The 23,494-nt window shown below is 37.8% G+C and overlaps 1 protein-coding gene across 1 annotated transcript in view; it reads right to left on the reverse strand.

Moving 5' to 3' along the window:
* LOC134607990 (C-C chemokine receptor type 8-like) overlaps positions 1-22,063 on the reverse strand; it is a 150,517-nt gene extending 128,454 nt beyond the window's left edge. The window contains exon 1 of the mRNA XM_063450609.1: positions 21,943-22,063. The gene's annotated coding sequence lies outside the window, so the exon portion shown is untranslated. The remainder of the gene's footprint in view (positions 1-21,942) is intronic.
* Positions 22,064-23,494: the final 1,431 nt, after the last annotated feature.

Raw genomic sequence — 23,494 nt, forward strand, 5'->3', positions numbered from 1 at the left:
TGCCCCAGAATTTAAATTTAAGACCCAATGTGAAAAATAATCTCTACTAAATTTTACTACTGAGCAATGGCTAAAATCAATACTGGCATTAAAAGGGATAACTTCTTGCTACTCCCATATAGAAGCCCATAAGAAACTAATCTTCAGATGGTATCTGACGCCAGATAGGCTTCATAGAATTTACCCAAGCTCTTCAGATAAATGCTGGAGATGCGACCAGGGCAAGGGCACCATGTCCCACATTTGGTGGGAATGTACTCTTATTCCCACCAATTATGTACTCTTTGGGAAGAAATTAAGAAACTGTGGACCTAGGTTCACTCTCAAACAGTAAGCCTCTTTCTCTTGCTATCTGACGATATCTCTCATCCTGATAAACATTTACTCACAATAATGATACTGGCTGCACGCAACCTTATTGACACTCATTGGAAACAGAAAATATGCCCACCCTCAACACTATTACACCAAAAAATATGAGCATATCTAAAATATATACTGATGTCAGCACAAACAGCCAAGCAAATAGCGAATTCTCACTATACCCGCGGCAATGGACCACCATACATACAGAGTAAACAGGTAGATATTGACTGGGGCCGCCTTTAGGTGGTTCACACTGTAAAGGTTTCCATACTGTATAACACATTACGCTACTCTCATGTTACCAACATATTGTATAACACATCATGTACAATGTATGATATATTATGTTAAATGTACAACTGTATAACATCCTACAGATCCGTGATCACCTTTTTGTACCCCCTATCGTTTTTCCCCCTTTTTCCTTTCTGTTCCCCTTACTTATTGAAAAAACCCTTCAATAAAACTCAAATTTGAAAAAAAATCCTAGACTGAATTTCCATCTCCACTGACTACAGCGGTGTATCTACAGTCCAGCCGAGCTGGAGGAGAGACAGCAGCTCACCCATTGCATTGAATTGTATAAGCTGTTTTAGTGAGTAACGGCAGAAGCCGGTCTAACTCACCATCACATCTAGTAAGGGGCTAGCAACCCTCTGCTTTTATTTTACTTTTTCTGTATTAATGTGTTGGTTTTAACTCTGTATGTAGAAAACAATAAATTGTTATACTTTTCTAGTATTTTGCTTTTGAAGATATTCTATAAATCACTATAATGGGAAGATCAAATTGTCTGTTTACAAATAAGGCTTATTAAGCAAACGCCAACTGATTAATCGTTGTCAGTTTAAAACCATCTGCACTATCATTGCATTTTTTATGTTTTTCTCTTACATATTTCAACTATTTCTTGAAAGAATCATCCTATATCCAAGGAGTTTGTATACAATTTTTAATATTACTGTTCTAATTTTGTGTTTAACTTTACTCAACTCACTATTACACATAATAATTGTCCCCCCCCCCCCCCCCATCCCTTGACCATGGTAGTGGGTTAAGTCCTGCATGTTCATTGTTATAAGACACCAATACCCATCCCCTAAACCACAAAGATCCAGATATATTAACGACCACAAGGAATATTCTAACTATTTCAAATCACCCACGATCCCTAATCACCAAAACAGATATCAGCTGTTATCCTTAGATTCAGAATTTGAAAATGAGGATCATTTTTTAGAGATCAGAACCCACCCCACTACACTAGCCCAAACACCATACCCCTCACGATCACAAAAAAGGATTTTAAATTTAGAGGAAGAAGAAGTGGCAGGCGCGAACAAAAAAGAAAGATTAGAAAGATAACAGTTCCCCAAGCAAATACGAATAATGGCATTTTTAACCTTTCACAAAAAATTTTAACTAGTGCACAAATATCAGTTTTAACAAAAGGTCTTAAATTTGCCCCAACTAATTCTTTTAAACCATTTGAAGCTTTCCTCGATGTCAATAAATTTGTGCGGAAAGCCACTCTTAAAAGATTTTTTATAGACAAGAGCGAAGATAATCTCATTTTAAATTCCAATCCACCACCCCACAAATCTCCTGAAAACCATTCTATCATCAATACACATTTAAGGGAAAAGTCTACCTTCTATCCTGCCCATTTCAAATCCGCTCCAATCACTATGTTCGAAAAACTAGTAGTAAAAGATTTAGAAAAAATTAAGAATAGAAAATACGACCCTCAGAATCTAACACATATGGAAAAATTGGCAATAAAAGAACTTCAGGAAGATAAAAATATCGTAATTAAGCCCGCCGACAAAGGAGGGGGGATAGTTATACTATCCAGCCAGATGTATATAGAAGAGGCACATAGACAATTAAATGATATTAATGTGTATGAAAGACTTACATCAGATCCAACCGCAAAAATTCAAGTTGTTTTAACCCAATTTTTAAACAAAGGCCTAAGTTCGGGGATTTTAAACAAACATGAATTTAATTTTCTAAACAAAAAATTTCCTATAATACCGGTCATATACTTCCTCCCCAAAATTCATAAAAATTAAACCTCACCACCTGGGAGACCTATTGTGTCTGGCATAGGCTCCCTTTTATGTAACCTCTCACAGTACATAGACACTCTTTTACAACCTTCAGTCAAACTCATGAGATCTTACCTGCAAGACTCTATGGCCCTTTTAAAGTTTTTAAACAATTTTATATGGAAGCCAAGTTTTTTATTAGTTACATGTGATGTCCAGTCACTCTACACAATTATCCCACATGAGATAGGCTGTCAAGCCATTAGAGACATTCTAACAAAGGAGGGAAAAATTGCTGATATACAAATTGATTTTATACTGGAAGGCATCAATATTATTTTAAAAAATAACTATTTTTGGTTTTTAAACTCTTTTTATTTGCAGAAAAGAGGCACTGCGATGGGGACTAGGTTCGCTCCCAGCTACGCCAACTTATTTATGGCGGATTGGGAATCCAAAGCTATTTTTAACGACCACCAGTGGAGAGCGAACCTAGTCTAATTTTTTAGATATATTGATGACCTTTTTTTTATCTGGGAGGGCACTGAAGATGAACTTATTTATTTTATGAATAATCTTAATATAAACAATAGAGGTATATTTTTAACTTACGAATATAGTAGGGTACAAATTAACTTTTTAGATCTTAATATTTTTATAAAAAATGGGAAAATACATACTAAGACGTTTTTTAAAAAAGTTTGCGTGAACACTGCCATAGACAAAACTAGCTGCCATTATCAGCCCTGGCTCGATAGCGCTCCAAAAAGCCAAATGTTAAGACTTCGGCGAAACTGTTCCGAAATAAGTGATTTTAACCAACAAGCCAATTTTAAAAAAAACTAATTTATTGAGAAAAATTATTCCGAAACAGCACTTAGAGACACTATTGAAAATACCCAAATAAAAGATAGAAATGAACTTTTAGAATACAAGCCGAAAAATACTGATAATCCTATGCCTTTGCCTATCATTTTTAACTATAATAATAAAAGTAACAACGTAAAGAAAGTTATAAAAAAACACTGGCATATTTTAAAGCAAGACGAAATTCTCAATAAAATCATACCAGAACGTCCCAACATAGTCTTCAGGGGAGCACCCAATTTTAAATCAATATTAACTAAAAATTTTACTAAAGAAACAACCAATGCAGCCCCGCTATCCTTTTTCCCACAAATCAAAGGTTTTTGCAAATGTAAGATGTGCATTGTTTGTAGAAGTACTGATCTTACTGTTCCTCATAAAGTCACCCAATTCACTTCTAAAGTGACAAATCAGGTCTACAAAATCACTGATTTCATTAACTGTTCAACTAAAAATGTTATTTATCTGCTTGAATGCCCTTGTGGCTTCCAATATGTTGGAATGACCACTAGGTGCTTAAAAACACGATTAAGCGAACATTGCAGAAATATAAAAAATGGGTACTTAAATCACTCAGTTTCCAAACATTTTGTTAAACATAATAAAGATCCTAGATTGTTGAAATGTATTGGAATAAAAAAATGTACGATTCCATGGAGGGGCGGTAACATTAAAACCATTTTAGGGAAAATGGAAATGGAATGGGTTTACAAACTCCAAACCCTCACTCCCTATGGTCTTAATGTTGACTTTGATTTGTTTAACTTTCTATAAATATGTATTTCTCACATGTTTTTACCCACTGTGTTCTTATGTAATGTATATTTTACTTTGTTTTATTCAGTATTTATCTGTATTAATATGTACCCTCCCTATGTATTTTTACATATTTATCCCCCTGTTCTCATTCTGGGGATTCATTTTATTTGGTTTTTTTATGTGCTTCTGACTATGCCTGATGACACTTTTCAGTGTATCTGGCATAGTCAGATTGCATCCCTCCGTCGGTCACACTGAGTGTGTGCTCCGACGTTTACTTCCGTTACCCTGACGACGGCCGCAGCCTTGTGCTGGCCGTCGTTTCTGTGTATAGCTGGTTTCCATGACGACGACCGTGGCTCTTGCGCGAGCCGTCGTCATGGTTTACTCCGCCCCTCCTATATCCTCGTCGGCCGCAATCATATGCGAGCCGACGTCCCCCTTCCCTTAGACGTCGGCGGCTGCGCAGTGCGCGCCGACGTCTAACTACACATCCCAGGATCCCATGCGGTTAGACTGCCGGTCACGTGACCGCATCATTATTGTAAAGTTTACACCAAACACACCTCGTTTTAAATTCTTTTCAGTGTAAAGAGCCATAATAAGTGAACCCAATTGTGTATTTATTATTACTATTCTAATTTTAAAAGCATACTCTTGTCTGTTCATAACTTGTATTCTGATTGGCTGTCCCCTATTTTGGCGCCAATTTTAAGTTTTTATGTGTTATTTAAACCTTTTTCTGCCAGGTATCAGGTTCTTAATCCATATTGATAAAGCCACATTGGCGAAACGCGTTTATGGAATTTTACTGTGTATTTTAATATTAAAGATTTTTTGGACACTTTTTATTTAGTGCCATTTATCTTTTTTACACTGTATATTAATTTGTTATCTGGCATTTTTTTTTTTTTATTTCCCTGGACTCCAAGTAATCCGAGGTGGGGATCATACCACCAGCGCTATCTTGAAGGAGCAGTCGGTCTGCTCCTCCCTTGTGAGTACCATTTTATACAAAAATATTTTTTATCACTATTTTACCCAGTGAGCACTATTGGTTGTTTCTCTTTTATCTTTGAGCGTGGAACATATCACTGACGGAGGAAATTTTCCCTATATCCCATAAGCGGGGATTGTACCGCTGTACGCCTTCAACACTAGAGCGAGTTATAGCTCTTATAAATGTGAGTTTTATACCAGCTTTTAATTTCCTATCTACCTCATTATCAGACGTATTGCACTATCCTGTTTTGTATCTGTTTTTTCCCACATACGAGTGAATTCCTAAGAAGGAGACCAACGAGGAACTTCCCCTGACCGTGGATCTACAGACCCTCCATTCCCCACAGGAGCATACTCTAGATAAGACTTTCTCTTTTTACTTGGACTAATTGTCATTTATATATTGACTTCCCCTGGCGCAGCCTTTTTTGTTTTTTCTTTTGTCTCATCTTTTAAGGGTATTTGAGGGATTCCCTTATTAGGTTGCTGCCTTTTTGTTACTTAGCGCTTACTCTCTCTCCTTGGTTTACTTTGTTTTAATTCCCTCTCGAGTCAGCTGCTTTTTAACTTTCTACCTTTTATTATGTCTATTTTCGATTTTAGAAATAATTATATTATTGATGTAGAAAATGTCTTTGACACAGAAGCTATTAGCCCTATCCAAATAAGTTACCCTAATGTTAATCAAGAAGAACTATTTATTAAATTGGAAAAAGCACTAAGTACAGAAATCAAGCTAAAATGGGAGATAGCCACTCTAAAAAAATATATTGACGAACAGATTACTCCCCGTGGGCTTAGGTTACTAAAACTACCCACCTCGGATCAAGATGATTTAGAATTTATGGAAGAGTGGAACAATAAGCTTGAGCTCTGTACTTTGGGCCTTATGGAAACCCTAATTATAAAAAAAAGTAAAAAACTATCCACTTTAGACATAGAAATCAATGGTCTCAGAGACAGACTTTTGCCATTCACTGAAACAAAAGCATACAAACAAAATTCTATACTAATTCAAAGTAAAATTGAAAAGGTCGAAATTGAAACAAAACACATAAAAATTAAGAAGTACATTAGAGATAAGACCGATTACTCCAATAAACAGGTCAGAACCTACCATTTAAATAAAAAATATACCTCGCAATATCAAAGTCAAAGATACAATCATGCAAGAACAAACACTCACCATGAGCCAAGGAATTATGAAAATTCCAAAGCACATCACTCAGAACACCCACCTCACCAGCATCAAAACCCTAACATCAATAAGTTCTCACATTCACCACAAAACACACGTACATATAGGGCACCTACAAATCAATACCGTGGCTTGCCACAAAGACCTCACAATCCCAATACCCATCCATACCGTCCATTCACACAAAGAAACCGCAACAACTCATATCGGAATTACCACAAAATTCCAACATCACCAATATATCGTAATACGTCAGGACCCCAACACCAATACCCATCCCCTAAACCACAAAGATCCAGATATATTAACGACCACAAGGAATATTCTAACTATTTCAAATCACCCACGATCCCTAATCACCAAAACAGATATCAGCTGTTATCCTTAGATTCAGAATTTGAAAATGAGGATCATTTTTTAGAGATCAGAACCCACCCCACTACACTAGCCCAAACACCATACCCCTCACGATCACAAAAAAGGATTTTAAATTTAGAGGAAGAAGAAGTGGCAGGCGCGAACAAAAAAGAAAGATTAGAAAGATAACAGTTCCCCAAGCAAATACGAATAATGGCATTTTTAACCTTTCACAAAAATTTTTAACTAGTGCACAAATATCAGTTTTAACAAAAGGTCTTAAATTTGCCCCAACTAATTCTTTTAAACCGTTTGAAGCTTTCCTCGATGTCAATAAATTTGTGCGGAAAGCCACTCTTAAAAGATTTTTTATAGACAAGAGCGAAGATAATCTCATTTTAAATTCCAATCCACCACCCCACAAATCTCCTGAAAACCATTCTATCATCAATACACATTTAAGGGAAAAGTCTACCTTCTATCCTGCCCATTTCAAATCCGCTCCAATCACTATGTTCGAAAAACTAGTAGTAAAAGATTTAGAAAAAATTAAGAATAGAAAATACGACCCTCAGAATCTAACACATATGGAAAAATTGGCAATAAAAGAACTTCAGGAAGATAAAAATATCGTAATTAAGCCCGCCGACAAAGGAGGGGGGATAGTTATACTATCCAGCCAGATGTATATAGAAGAGGCACATAGACAATTAAATGATATTAATGTGTATGAAAGACTTACATCAGATCCAACCGCAAAAATTCAAGTTGTTTTAACCCAATTTTTAAACAAAGGCCTAAGTTCGGGGATTTTAAACAAACATGAATTTAATTTTCTAAACAAAAAATGTCCTATAATACCGGTCATATACTTCCTCCCCAAAATTCATAAAAATGAAACCTCACCACCTGGGAGACCTATTGTGTCTGGCATAGGCTCCCTTTTATGTAACCTCTCACAGTACATAGACACTCTTTTACAACCTTCAGTCAAACTCATGAGATCTTACCTGCAAGACTCTATGGCCTTTTAAAGTTTTTAAACAATTTTATATGGAAGCCAAGTTTTTTATTAGTTACATGTGATGTCCAGTCACTCTACACAATTATCCCACATGAGATAGGCTGTCAAGCCATTAGAGACATTCTAACAAAGGAGGGAAAAATTGCTGATATACAAATTGATTTTATACTGGAAGGCATCAATATTATTTTAAAAAATAACTATTTTTGGTTTTTAAACTCTTTTTATTTGCAGAAAAGAGGCATTGCGATGGGGACTAGGTTCGCTCCCAGCTACGCCAACTTATTTATGGCGGATTGGGAATCCAAAGCTATTTTTAACGACCACCAGTGGAGAGCGAACCTAGTCTAATTTTTTAGATATATTGATGACCTTTTTTTTATCTGGGAGGGCACTGAAGATGAACTTATTTATTTTATGAATAATCTTAATATAAACAATAGAGGTATATTTTTAACTTACGAATATAGTAGGGAACAAATTAACTTTTTAGATCTTAATATTTTTATAAAAAATGGGAAAATACATACTAAGACGTTTTTTAAAAAAGTTTGCGTGAACACTGCCATAGACAAAACTAGCTGCCATTATCAGCCCTGGCTCGATAGCGCTCCAAAAAGCCAAATGTTAAGACTTCGGCGAAACTGTTCCGAAATAAGTGATTTTAACCAACAAGCCAATTTTTAAAAAAACAAATTTATTGAGAAAAATTATTCCGAAACAGCACTTAGAGACACTATTGAAAATACCCAAATAAAAGATAGAAATGAACTTTTAGAATACAAGCCGAAAAATACTGATAATCCTATGCCTTTGCCTATCATTTTTAACTATAATAATAAAAGTAACAACGTAAAGAAAGTTATAAAATAAAAACACTGGCATATTTTAAAGCAAGACGAAATTCTCAATAAAATCATACCAGAACGTCCCAACATAGTCTTCAGGGGAGCACCCAATTTTAAATCAATATTAACTAAAAATTTTACTAAAGAAACAACCAATGCAGCCCCGCTATCCTTTTTCCCACAAATCAAAGGTTTTTGCAAATGTAAGATGTGCATTGTTTGTAGAAGTACTGATCTTACTGTTCCTCATAAAGTCACCCAATTCACTTCTAAAGTGACAAATCAGGTCTACAAAATCACTGATTTCATTAACTGTTCAACTAAAAATGTTATTTATCTGCTTGAATGCCCTTGTGGCTTCCAATATGTTGGAATGACCACTAGGTGCTTAAAAACACGATTAAGCGAACATTGCAGAAATATAAAAAATGGGTACTTAAATCACTCAGTATCCAAACATTTTGTTAAACATAATAAAGATCCTAGATTGTTGAAATGTATTGGAATAAAAAAATGTACGATTCCATGGAGGGGCGGTAACATTAAAACCATTTTAGGGAAAATGGAAATGGAATGGGTTTACAAACTCCAAACCCTCACTCCCTATGGTCTTAATGTTGACTTTGATTTGTTTAACTTTCTATAAATATGTATTTCTCACATGTTTTTACCCACTGTGTTCTTATGTAATGTATATTTTACTTTGTTTTATTCAGTATTTATCTGTATTAATATGTACCCTCCCTATGTATTTTTACATATTTATCCCCCTGTTCTCATTCTGGGGATTCATTTTATTTGGTTTTTTTATGTGCTTCTGACTATGCCTGATGACACTTTTCAGTGTATCTGGCATAGTCAGATTGCATCCCTCCGTCGGTCACACTGAGTGTGTGCTCCGACGTTTACTTCCGTTACCCTGACGACGGCCGCAGCCTTGTGCTGGCCGTCGTTTCTGTGTATAGCTGGTTTCCATGACGACGACCGCGGCTCTTGCGCGAGCCGTCGTCATGGTTTACTCCGCCCCTCCTATATCCTCGTCGGCCGCAATCATATGCGAGCCGACATCCCCCTTCCCTTAGACGTCGGTGGCTGCGCAGTGCGCGCTGACGTCTAACTACACATCCCAGGATCCCATGCGGTTAGACTGCCGGTCATGTGACCGCATCATTATTGTAAAGTTTACACCAAACACACCTCGTTTTAAATTCTTTTCAGTGTAAAGAGCCATAATAAGTGAACCCAATTGTGTATTTATTATTACTATTCTAATTTTAAAAGCATACTCTTGTCTGTTCATAACTTGTATTCTGATTGGCTGTCCCCTATGTTGGCGCCAATTTTAAGTTTTTATGTGTTATTTAAACCTTTTTCTGCCAGGTATCAGGTTCTTAATCCATATTGATAAAGCCACATTGGCGAAACGCGTTTATGGAATTTTACTGTGTATTTTAATATTAAAGATTTTTTGGACACTTTTTATTTAGTGCCATTTATCTTTTTTACACTGTATATTAATTTGTTATCTGGCATTTTTATTTTTATTTTTTTTATTTTTTTTATTTCCCTGGACTCCAAGTAATCCGAGGTGGGGATCATACCACCAGCGCTATCTTGAAGGAGCAGTCGGTCTGCTCCTCCCTTGTGAGTACCATTTTATACAAAAATATTTTTTATCACTATTTTACCCAGTGAGCACTATTGGTTGTTTCTCTTTTATCTTTGAGCGTGGAACATATCACTGACGGAGGAAATTTTCCCTATATCCCATAAGCGGGGATTGTACCGCTGTACGCCTTCAACATTAGAGCGAGTTATAGCTCTTATAAATGTGAGTTTTATACCAGCTTTTAATTTCCTATCTACCTCATTATCAGACGTATTGCACTATCCTGTTTTGTATCTGTTTTTTCCCACATACGAGTGAATTCCTAAGAAGGAGACCAACGAGGAACTTTCCCCTGACCGTGGATCTACAGACCCTCCATTGCCCACAGGAGCATACTCTAGATAAGACTTTCTCTTTTTACTTGGACTAATTGTCATTTATATATTGACTTCCCCTGGCGCAGCCTTTTTTGTTTTTTCTTTTGTCTCATCTTTTAAGGGTATTTGAGGGATTCCCTTATTAGGTTGCTGCCTTTTTGTTACTTAGCGCTTACTCTCTCTCCTTGGTCCACTTTATTATTGTACAGTCCTACGGAATTTGCTGGCGCTATATAAATAATAAAATAACAATAATAATAATACGAATTTAAATTAATAGCCCCAGTAAAAGGGTGCATGGGGGACAGTTATTTGTCAACCTACTCATTTTTTTCACTACCGGATTCCCATTTTTTCACTACCGGATTCCCATTGTTAGGGGTGTGTGGGGACTTGTTCTGGGTATCCCCTGTATGTTAAAAACAACTAAATAGCAATATGCCCACCCATGGCCTCTAGGACACTCTTTCTAAGAAATTCTTAATGGGCTATATGGTCTCAGTTTATGCTTGGGTGTTTATGGTGGGTAGCTCTAGTTGCTATACATCAAAAAGAAAGTATTTTACAATCAGCAGACATGCCCCCACCTGGTACATGAGGAATGAGTGGGGACTTCAATATACAAATAGTGATGTTGCGAACATAAAAATTTCCTTCAATAGGCAGGCGAATTTTAAAACCCACAGGGACTCTTTCTGGCCACAATAGTGATGGAAAAGTTGTTTCAAGGGGACTAACACCTGGACTGTAGCATGCCGGAGGGGGATCCATGGCAAAACTCCCATGGAAAATTACATAGTTGATGCAGAGTCTGGTTTTAATCCATAAAGGGCATAAATCACCTAACATTCCTAAATTGTTTGGAATAACGTGCTTAAAAACATCAGGTTTGATGTTGTATCGATCAGGAAGTGTAAGGGTTACACCCGCTTCACAGTGACAGACTAAACTCCCAGTTTAACGCACCGCAAACAACCGCAAACAGTCCGTTTGCACAACCGCAAACTCCCCATTTGCACAAGGTTGGATACCAAGCTAGCCATGTCCCGTTCCTTGTCCTCACTGATGTCATTGAAGGTCTCTTCCTCCACCCAGCCACGTACAACACCAAGGGTCCCCGAAAGGTGACAACAAGCCCCCTGTATTCTTTTTTTAAATATACACTACTGTTACACCAGATATGAGTTGCACTGGTGTGACACTGTGCCCTGGCAGGCCCTGAAACGCACACGTGTGAAGGAAACTGACTGCTATTATATTACAGTCAAAAAAGTTAGTTTTTTTTTAAATGCAAGCTATTGTGACACCAGATATGAGTGGTGGCACTGGGACCACTTTAAAAATATTGGATATCGCTAAAAATCATGATCAGTATATACTTTCTCTACAAACCTCTAAAACGAACCAAACTACTCATCCATCCGCTATACCACTTTATTCCACCTAGAACTAGTGCCCAGTGAAAATACTTGACTCTTACTTACCCACACTCAGTCATGCCACACACATTTCACCACTACTCTCACTGAATCCCTCTGACTACGGCTAAATTAATCTTCTACATCAGAACACTACTCCTAAGATTGGGTTGTATCCATGTCTTGGGTCTTTCATTTAGAAAAGGGGCAGCTTCGGTCTCCTTCAACACTGACACTCCAGTGCATATTATTAAAAGATTGGGCAGATGGAAATCCTCAGTCTACAACTGATATGTTCCTCATCCCGAGAAAGAAATGAGGAAAGCTTTTAAAAGTTTGGCTTTGTAAATTTGTTGCAATAAGTGTGTTTTTCTTTAATACCTTTTCACCCTCTTTGCATGAACCCGATTTACATATATTACTAATATGTTTCTAAACATATATATTATATTATTCACTCACTCACTCACTCACTCTCTGGGCCGGCCTAAGACATCATGCTGCCTAAGTCCAACGATAAATGACTATGGGGGATAATGTATAATAAACACAGGTTACTGGCTATGGGCAGGATAATGTATAATAAACACAGGTTACTGGCTATGGGGGGATAATGTATAATAAACACAGGTTACTGGCTATAGGGAGGATAATGCATAATAAACACAGGTTACTGGCTATGGGGGGATAATGTATAATAAACACAGGTTACTTGCTATAGGGAGGATAATGTATAATAAACACAGGTTACTGGCTATGGGGGATAATGTATAATAAACACAGGTTACTGGCTATGGGAAGATAATGTATAATAAACACAGATTAACGGCTATGGGGAGGATAATGTATAATAAACACAGGTTACTGGCTATGGGGGGATAATGTATAATAAACACAGTTTACTGGCTATGGGGAGGATAATGTATAATAAACACAGGTTACTGGTTGTGGGGGGGATAATGTATAATAAACACAGGTTACTGGCTATGGGGGAGATAATGTATAATAAACACAGGTTACTGGCTATGGGAGGATAATGTATCATAAACACAGGTTACTGGCTATGGGAGGATAATGTATCATAAACACAGGTTACTGGCTATGGGAGGATAATGTATAATAAACACAGGTTACTGGCTATGGGGAGGATAATGTATAATAAACACAGGTTACTGGATATGGGGGGATAATGTATAATAAACACAGGTTACTGGTTGTGGGGGGGATAATGTATAATAAACACAGGTTACTGGTTGTGGGGGGATAATGTATAATAAACACAGGTTACTGGCTATGGGGTGATAATGTATAATAAACACAGGTTACTGGCTATGGGGAGGATAATGTATAATAAACACAGGTTACTGGATATGGGGGGATAATGTATAATAAACACAGGTTACTGGTTGTGGGGGGATAATGTATAATACACACAGGTTACTGGTTGTGGGGGGATAATGTATAATAAACACAGGTTACTGGCTATGGGGGAGATAATGTATAATAAACACAGGTTACTGGTTATGGGGAGATAATGTATAATAAACACAGGTTACTGACTATGGGGGGTACTGTATAATAAACACAGGTTACTGGCTATGGGGAGGATAATGTATAATAAACACAGGTTACTGGCTATTGGGGGATCATGTATAATAAACACAGGTTACTGGCTAAGGGGGGATAATGTATAATAAACACAGGTTACTGACTATTGAGGGTTAATGTATAATAAACACAGGTTACTGGCTATGGGGTGATAATGTATAATAAACACAGGTTACTGGCTATGGGGGAGATAATGTATAATAAACACAGGTTACTGGTTATGGGAGGATAATGGATAATAAACACAGGTTACTGGCTATGGGGGGATAATGTATATTAAACAGAAGTTACTGGCTATGGGGGGTAATGTATAATAAACACAGGTTACTGGCTATGGGGGGATAATGTATAATAAACACAGGTTACTGGCTATGGGGTAGATAATGTACAATAAACATAGGTTACAGGCTATGGGAGGATAATGTATAATAAGCACAGGTTACTGGCTATGGGGGATAATGTATAATAAACACAGGTTACTGGCTATGGGAGGATAATGGATAATAAACACAGGTTACTGGCTATGGGGGGATAATGTATATTAAACAGAAGTTACTGGCTATGGGGGGATAATGTATAATAAACACAGGTTACTGGCTATGGGGGGTAATGTATAATAAACACAGGTTACTGGCTATGGAGGATAATGTATAATAAACACAAACACAAAAATAAAATGAATGCAGCTTCAGAATTAATCTAAATTGTATGCTGTCTAGGAGGTGGGAGGGTCTGGGAGGGAGGGTCTGCTGCTGATTGGCTGGAATGTGTCTGCTGAATGTGAGGTACAGGGTCAAAGATTACTCAATGATGACGAATAGGGGGCGGACCGAACATCGCATATGTTTGCCATCCGTGGCGAACGCGAACACGCTATGTTCCCGGCGAACCGTTCGGGACATCACTATATACAAACAATGGGGGTGGGTGTCTTCTTATTTCAATAATAATGCAGGCATGACATAATTTCTAATTAACGTAAACAAGTGAGGTTAGTGTGCGGGCTAAATTAATAAAAAAAGTGGGGAGGGGATATGAAATTAATAAACAAGAGACACCTAATCCTAATTACCCCCCATCCCCACCCATAGACTATGGGGTCGAGAGTAACATAAAGATGGACTAAGAGATTCCAAGTCTCCTATAAGGGAGATTAACTCTTCAATAGTGTAGGAGCCAGGAGATGCAGGAGTCTGGCTAGCCACTCTCTTATTATAACTACTACCCTTACACAAATATTTAATATTAAAGGGGGAATATTCTAAAAAATCCAAGTGAACCTGCAAAAAAATCAATAAATAAAATAACATATGTCATGCAAACCTTGAACCCCATTCTTTTATGCTGTTGATCCAAAAGAAGGGGGAAAAAACATTTGTAGCTATTTCCAATTATGCCACAAATCCTTCTTGGTTCCATAATGGCAAACAAATTTCTGTGTAAGTGGGTGCATGTGTCTGTATGACTTTGTATGTGTGTCTGTAGGACTGTGTCTGTTAATGGCAATTGGATCAACAACCTGTTTGTTACATATCAATTATATAATTGAATCTGTTGATGCAAAAAAGCATCCAAGCATTTTTAAAATAAAATCTATAGAATCTAATAAGACAACCTCTTTAGGTACAGAATTCCACATTGTTATTGTTCTTACTACAAATAACTCTTTTTTTACACCTTTTTTTCCAGTCTTAATGGGTGATCTCTTGTCTGCTGTGTATTCTGACTATTGAACAGCTTAGCATATAGCAGTTTGCACTAACCCAGTATATATTTCTATAGTGCTAAAATTTCCCCTCTGAGGTGCCTTTTTTCTAAAGAAAACAATTTCAGTTTTTCCAGCCTTTCCTTATATGTAATGTCTCCCATACAAAACAAACAAAAAATCGGGTAGTACCCCTTTAAGGAGTACTCCCAATCAACTGGTATCAATCTGACGGACACACTTTTGAACAAAAAAATTATACCTATAAGCTTGTATAGAGAGGATAAAGCAAAGGGTTTGTAAATATCACAACAGAGCGCAACAAAGTATCGTGGCAAAAACCAATATGATAACCAAACTGGGTTAACTGTTTAGCCAAAAAATGATACACTTGCCTCAGTGCACTCTGAGAAGTGACTAATCCCTATATAATTCTAGGAGACTGCTTGGATGCCGATTAATTAGCGATATAGGGTCATTCTTGGTAATTGGACGACACAGCAGCTTAGACACATAATAATGAAATCCTATTATGCAGTCATCCTAGAGATAAAGATATATTATAAGGGAATGAAAAATAAATAAAATGAAAGACCCCTTGAAATCAAGGGTCCATCACACCATTGATTTATAAAGAGGCAAGATTATATTTTGATTATGTTCATCAATTCCCTTTTGTATGCATGAAAGCACTTAGCTAGCTCTTGCAACAGCAGACCGACATTGCATACTTTTGCCTAGCTTGTTATCTATAATTGTTCCCAGGTCCTTTTCATTTAATGTTATCCCTAACACAGCCACATTTAATGTATATGTGGCTTGTGGATTCCTTACTTACTGTATTGAATCCCATCTGCCATTTGCCTGCCCAGTCCTCTAATGTATCTAAATCCCTCTGTAGAGAAGTAATATCATGTTCAGACTATATTATCTTACCTAGTTTTGTGTCATCTGCAATCACCGACAAATTACTTGCAGTGGCACTTCAAGATAATTTATAATCAGATTAAAGAGACGTGGGCCCAGGACAGAACCCAGAGGCACTCCACTTTCTACTTTGAAAATATTCCCTTTTCAGTCTTCTATCTTTCACCTAAAATGACCAAAAGAAGTCCCCACACCATAATAATTTAAAACAAAACACTTGTTTTCCAAAACAAGATGAAAAATTAAAACCATGTCTACCCCTCTCCAAAACAGACACCTAAATCATATTTGCTTCTTAGACTTGAATGCTGAGTAGGAGAATTATGATTGGTTGATTTTGAAGCAACCAATCACTGCACTCTGATAGGAAAGCCTTCATTCTTCATATGATATATATTATATATTTGTGCTCGGAATTTATCTAACATGTAATGGGATGTAGAAGGAGAAGCAAAGTTGGTTGAGGTGTGCCGAAACCAACGTACGAGTAGGCCTGTAAAAGAGGGCAAAAGAGGATTCAAAGAAAACACACCTTATGCAAGTTTATACAGCGTGGGTACTGAAAGCTTGTGAGGAGCTTTTACTCTGATTGAGGTATATATGTAACTGCCCTGAGGATTGCCCGTGGCCCCGACACTGAGTGATGTAGACTGGGGTGTAAGAGCTTGAAGCTGCTGATGCAGCACTTTGTGACAGAGAGGCCGGCAAAGGAAGCCATGATGTAGCTCCACCTTAATGAAAGGTTTAGACGTGAAGTAGTGGATTAGGACTGATAGTGTGTGGTTGACCTTGGAGACGTAAAGCGGAGTGACAGCATAGGAGGTTTAAGAAAGATGTTTGATTTGTAGGTTTGGAGAAAGAGGCAAAAAATAACCATATTTAACTGCAAAAGTCTTGATTCAAGCAAACTCTAATTGTGACATGTACAATATACAAGGCCCTGGCGTGAGTGAAACAGCTTGAAGCGAGCGCACCTGTACGTAGTGTAATTGTGTTCAAGGCAGGACTGGCGAGAGCAACGACCGGAAGTGCAGGTAACTATGGAGACAAACAGCTTGCACGACAAAGGTAAGTGGGGGGTAGGGTTTATTTAGGATATAGGATCATAACTCCTCCTACAAATTCAGGCCAAATGGCCCTCCACATATATATATATATATATATATTTTTTTTTTGAGCAGTGTGCATATATATATATATATATATATATATATATATATATACATACACTGCTCAAATAAAGGGAACACTTAAACAACACAATGCAACTCCAAGTCAATCACACTTCTTTGAAATCAAACTGTCCACTTAGGAAGCAACACTGAGTGACAATCAATTTCACATGCTGTTGTGAAAATGGGATAGACAACAGTTGGAAATCATAGGCAATTAGCACGACACCCCCAATAAAGGAGTGGTTCTGCAGGTGGTGACCACAGACCACTTCTCAGTTCCTATGCTTCCTGGGTGATGTTTTGGTCACTTTTGAATGCTGGCGGTGCTTTCACTCTAGTGGTAGCATGAGACAGAGTCTACAACCCACACAAGTGGCTCAGGTAATGCAGCTTATGGCACATCAATGTGAGCTGTTGCAAGAAGGTTTGCTGTGTCTGTCAGCATAGTGTCTAGAGCATGGAGGCGCTACCAGGAGACAGGCCAGTACATCAGGAGACGTGGAGGAAGCCGTAGGAGGGCAACAACCCAGCAGCAGGACCGCTACCTCCTCCTTTGTGCAAGGAGGAACAGGAGGAGTGCTGCCCGAGCCCTGCAAAATGACCTCCAGCAGGCCACAAATGTGCATGTGTCTGCTCAAACGGTCAGAAACAGACTCCATGAGGGTGCACAGGTGCTGGATCTGCTGGACAGATTTTTTTTTTTTACAGTCTGACTTGTTAGAACTGAATTTCCCCTTTCTGCACACTGGGAGCTCACCTTTAATGGGGCATTTTTACAGATTGTTGCTTGGAACCAGAACCAGTTATTTTCAGTTTCAGTTTCAGTTTCATTTATATAAATAAATAAATAAATAAATAAAATAGAACTGGTCTGTACTGCATATTTCAAGCAGAACCTAGCCATTTATGTATGTATGTATACATACATACACACACACACACATACACACAATTATTTATTTCATGTTAAGAGTTTTGTATGTACACTCTTTTGTCTTCTACATATATCTTGAGAAACATCTTCAAGCGAGAAATAAAGATTGATTTATTCAGCTTCTGCTGATTACAGCAATGCCCACACTGCTGCCGGTTTCTTCTTATTTGCTCATCAGTATAATTCCAGGTGCTGTGGTGAAGAAAGACTAAAGGGAAATTACATTATGTCACTACTGGTGAAATAGCTCAGTGAGCTAGTGCATCAACAGTAAAATCTGTTCAACCCTTGTGGTTTGCAGGTTTGAATGCTGGAAGGGTTGACTGAGCCCTTGATCCTTCTGTGGTAGATAAAATAAGTACTATTTTATTGGATAATAATAACATCCCCTGGATGTTTGGCAAAAGTAACATCCCCAAGAGGTGCTTGGAAACCAGAATAATTTGAATATACCTTTCCTGGTTAAATTCTTTGTTGTTATTATATTCCCACCACATCCAGGGATGGCCCTATTGGAAAGCCTTTTGAGTCCATTGAGCACAACAAGCACCTGAACAGGTGACAGTATTTTGTTGCCCTCAACATGAATATTCCACTTCTAGTATAGCACAACATGAAGGGAAGGGCAAAGATGGTGGAAGAGATGTACCAAGGAGGAATATGGCTAGGGGATATGGTCTGTGTCTGGTTGTTATGAATTGGTGAGGATATGGATGGTAGGTTAAATGTGAGGGGAATGTTATTGAGGGCATTTGGCTGGGGTAGGTAAATTAAAAGGATATTGCTGAGAGAGAAAAATAATTGTGAAGTTGGAAGGGCATTGGGAATTTGGGAATTTGATAGCTGAATTCAAGGAACAGTACTTGTTATGTGTGGGGAGATATAGTTTAAATATAAACGGTGGGACATGCTAATAAATTGGAAATTAACTGGATTGGCAGTGGAAGTAAAGATTCAACTGAGGGAACAGCAAAGAGGGTGTAGCAGCATCAGCCAATGTTTTGGTCGGTGGGGTGGGTGCAGCCCTATATTCTTTAAAGGACCACTCTAGGCACCCAGACCACTTCAGCTTAATGAAGTGGTCTGGGTGCCAGGTCCAGCTAGGGTTAACCGATTTTTTTTTTTATAAACATAGCAGTTTCAGAGAAACTGCTATGTTTATTAATGGGTTAAGCCTTCCCCCAAATCCTCTAGTGGCTGTCTCATTGACAGCCGCTAGAGGCGCTTGCGTGATTCTCACTGTGAAAATCACAGTGAGAGCACGCAAGCGTCCATAGGAAAGCATTGTAAATGCTTTCCTATGCGACCGGCTGAATGCGCGCGCAGCTCTTGCCGCGCATGCGCATTCAGCCGACGGGGCGGAGAGGAGGCGGAGAGGAGGAGGAGAGCTCCCCGCCCAGCGCTGGAAAAAGGTAAGTTTTACCTCTTTTCCCCTTTCCAGAGCCGGGCGGGAGGGGGTCCCTGAGGGTGGGGGCACCCTCAGGGCACTCTAGTGCCAGGACAACGAGTATGTTTTCCTGGCACTAGAGTGGTCCTTTAATCCATTTACCTTATCCATTCCTAACACAGCATACTGGTTCCATGTATTAGTCTGAAGTTGTCAAAAAAACAGGGTACAGTATGGAATGTTTGGCCACATTACAGATATATTGGTGATGCATCCATCTACATTGCTGTCCTTGTGATCAGGCACGATAGATGTAAATAATAATAGGCTTGTTAGGACATTCTTTGATTTTGATTCAAATATAAAGCACACAAAGATATAGTGCCATGTCTCAATAGTGTTTAGTTTTCTCATAAAAACTTGTTTTGGCTAATTTCCATGTCTCAGTACAGGCAGTAAAATTCAAGATAAAGATACAAAAATAAAAGAATCTTAATCTTTATGAGCAAGTAAACCCCTTATGTGTCTAAAGAAAACAACACATCAGCTATGAAGAAAGGTTAACAAATTTAAACCTATTTAGTTTAGAAAAACGTCGCCTGAGAGGAGTTACGATAACATTATAAAAATATATTCGGGGCCAATACAAACCATTGTGTGGAAATCAATTCACAAACCGAACTTTACATAGGACACAAGGTCATGCGTTTAGACTGGAAGAAAGAAGATTTCGTCTAAGGCAAAGGAAAGGTTTTTTTACTGTAAGAACAATAATGATGTGGAATTCTCTGCCTGAAGAAGTGGTTTTATCAGAGTCCATACAGATGTTCAAAAAGCTACTAGATGCATACTTGCAAAAACAGAATATTCAAGGATATAATCTTTCAATTTAGGGTAATAACTGCTTGATCCAAGGATAAATCTGACTGCCATTCTGGGGTCAAGAAGGAAGATTTTTTTCTAGCTTGTTGCAAAACTGTTTTTTGTTTTTTTTTTGCCTTCTTTTGGATCAACAGTAAAAAACAAATGTGAGGAAGGCTGAACTTAATAGACGCAAGTCTCTTTTCAGCTATGTAACTATGTAACACATTGCTTTCTTGACGTTTCCTGAAAAACAGCAGCTTAATTCCCAATGTTTGCACAGATTTGGTTTTGCCACAATTCAACCAAGCACATTTTTGTAACTTACACATTAAATAAATGTTGAATGTTATATTTACTATGTTGCTTATAGTCCCTACCTCAGCAAACAATCACATTGCTGTTTACCATTAACAGTTCTACACAACCATACTAACCCTAATTTGCATGTAATAGTTAGGTTTCTACAAAATAGACTGCTATATTTATTGTCATTAGTTCTTAATGATTTAAAACAGCATTTCAATGAGGTCTAAACAAATCATCAGAACCTTGACAGAGTAAAAGCAACACCAAAAGAAGTAGTAAAACAAGAGTACAGTCCAGGAGTCTGGATATACATCAAGGACTTATGGATTGTCTCTAGGTAGTCGCCTATGGTTGAACTCATAATAGGATACAAATCCTAAATTTAGGAACCCACGAGGAAAGAGGGGTCCTAAGGAGGAGAATGGCAAAAACAGAGGGGGTGGGGGGGGAGGGGGGGCGGGGGGGGGGGGGGGGGTCCTACCTTTATTGTTTCTAGGGGATTGTGTAAATAATAAAAAGAAAACAGATAAATATGGAGATAAACTAAATTGTGCTCTGGGGTGTATAAAAACCCAAACAATAAGTATAAGGGAGATAGAGCACATCCGGAGCCTCTGAATATCACACCAGGTCCACACTTCCCCAGGGTCACTAGCTAAATAGGAAGGTAGAAACCAAAGTAGTACAGAGGTAGGGAAGGAGATGAGGAAAGGAGGATATATAATAAAAAAGCTTTTTAAGAGAATCCTCAATAAATCTCTCCCTGAATTACCTAAGGATAAGCCACTAATGCCTACCTGATCCACTCTCCCTAATCCAACAAAACCGAGATAAAATTAAAAATACTACAAACAAATAAATATAGTGCAGGATAAAATGCTACCAAGTGCAGTAGTGAGAAAGTAAGTACGTGCTCCCTTTTTACCCTTTTTCTTTTTATTATTTACACATTTCCCTAGATTTATTAAAGGTTGTGCCCCCCTTCCCCTCTGTTTTGGTCGTTCTCCTCTTAGGACCTTGCTTTCCTCATGTGGGTTACTACATTTTGTAAAAGCAACACCAAACTAGAAGAAAAATGTATTGTTATTTCTGTAAAGATAACAAAACAAAAATAAACTAATATGATTTTGAGTAATAAGTACTCTGAATGATTAGCTTACCACTCGTTAATTTGTAGCAATGCATCAAAGTCCTTGAATTTATTACATGGAGTTGTTACTTGTCCGCCCAATGTACATTAAAAAGCACAGACTGAAACATGCAATCTTCCTAACAAAGAAAATGTAGGTTTCTATGAGCAACTAACTTCTCCCTTTCTTAGAATTACTACTAGAGACTTTTTATTTTTTTTAAATATACTGAGTCATAGAAAAATATGCTGTATTGGTATTTTCATTTCTCCACCAAGTCAAGATTTCCTCATTTGACTTATAGAATGTTGATCTTTCAATTCTGGATATGTACCTTCCAAAGACCATAGGTCATTGGTAGTCAGAAGCATACAATTATAATTATGTAAATAGATAGACAGAGTAGATATGTTTAACCCCTTAAGGACCAAACTTCTGGAATAAAAGGGAATCATGACATGTCACACATGTCATGTGTCCTTAACCCCTTAAGGACACATGACATGTGTGACATGTCATGATTCCCTTTTATCCCAGAAGTTTGGTCCTTAAGGGGTTAAGGGGTTAAAGAACTATAGTTACCCAAGGAGAACTATAGAGAAGAGTTTTAAGGGACTTCTTAGAAAGTCAAAATTATAAAGTGTATGTTTTTTACTGCATTTGTGCAAAGCATATGCCTAAAATACTAACTTACCTTAACTTCAGAGCTTGTTTCTGCAAATAAGTGACCCATTTCATTGCACAAACCTCGTTGTTTTTGCTGACCAGTGATGCTAGGTAGTGACCAGTCAAATGCTTTACAAAAGAAGCATTGCAGGGGTAGGAATGGCAGGCCTGACCTTCAAGAGAGCTCCTCATTGATTCTTTGTTATTGCTTGTATTCCTGCTTATTATTGCTCTCTTCATGGCTCCGGTAATGCCTTAATGTTCTCAGTTTAAATTCTAATTGCTTCTTAGTAGTTACATTATTGTTATTCTCCTCAATGTGGGGCATACTCTGCTATATGTGGGACCTCCTGGGGTTATTACCTATTACGTAACTGTTCCCTAAACTAAATACTTTAACGTAAGCCTATTCCTATATGTTTCTCCTGACAGTGTGATAACTTGCCTATACTGAATTCTTGATTGGTGTATACGCCCGTATGCAGGGCCGCCACCAGACATTTTGGGGCCCCTAACTCAGCTCAGGGTCTGGTGCCTGTTTCCAAATACCGCCCACTGGGTCTGCCTCCAAATACCGCCCACAGGAATACACACACAGACACAAACACACACACTGATACAAAAGGACACAGATACATACTAACAGACACACATACTGAAACAGACATACACGCATACAGGCATGCATACTGACACACACATACTGAGACATACACACAGGCATACATAGTGACAGACAGACACATACTAACATACATACAAACACACACATACTGAGACATACACACAGGCATAAATAGTGACAGACAGACACATACTAACATACATACAGACACACATGCATGAGGACATAAAGACACATACATACAGACACCGACATACATACATACACACACACATACATTCATACATGCAG

The sequence above is a fragment of the Pelobates fuscus genome, chromosome 4 (assembly GCF_036172605.1).
Source record: "Pelobates fuscus isolate aPelFus1 chromosome 4, aPelFus1.pri, whole genome shotgun sequence".
Classification (NCBI taxonomy): Eukaryota; Metazoa; Chordata; class Amphibia; order Anura; family Pelobatidae; genus Pelobates; species Pelobates fuscus.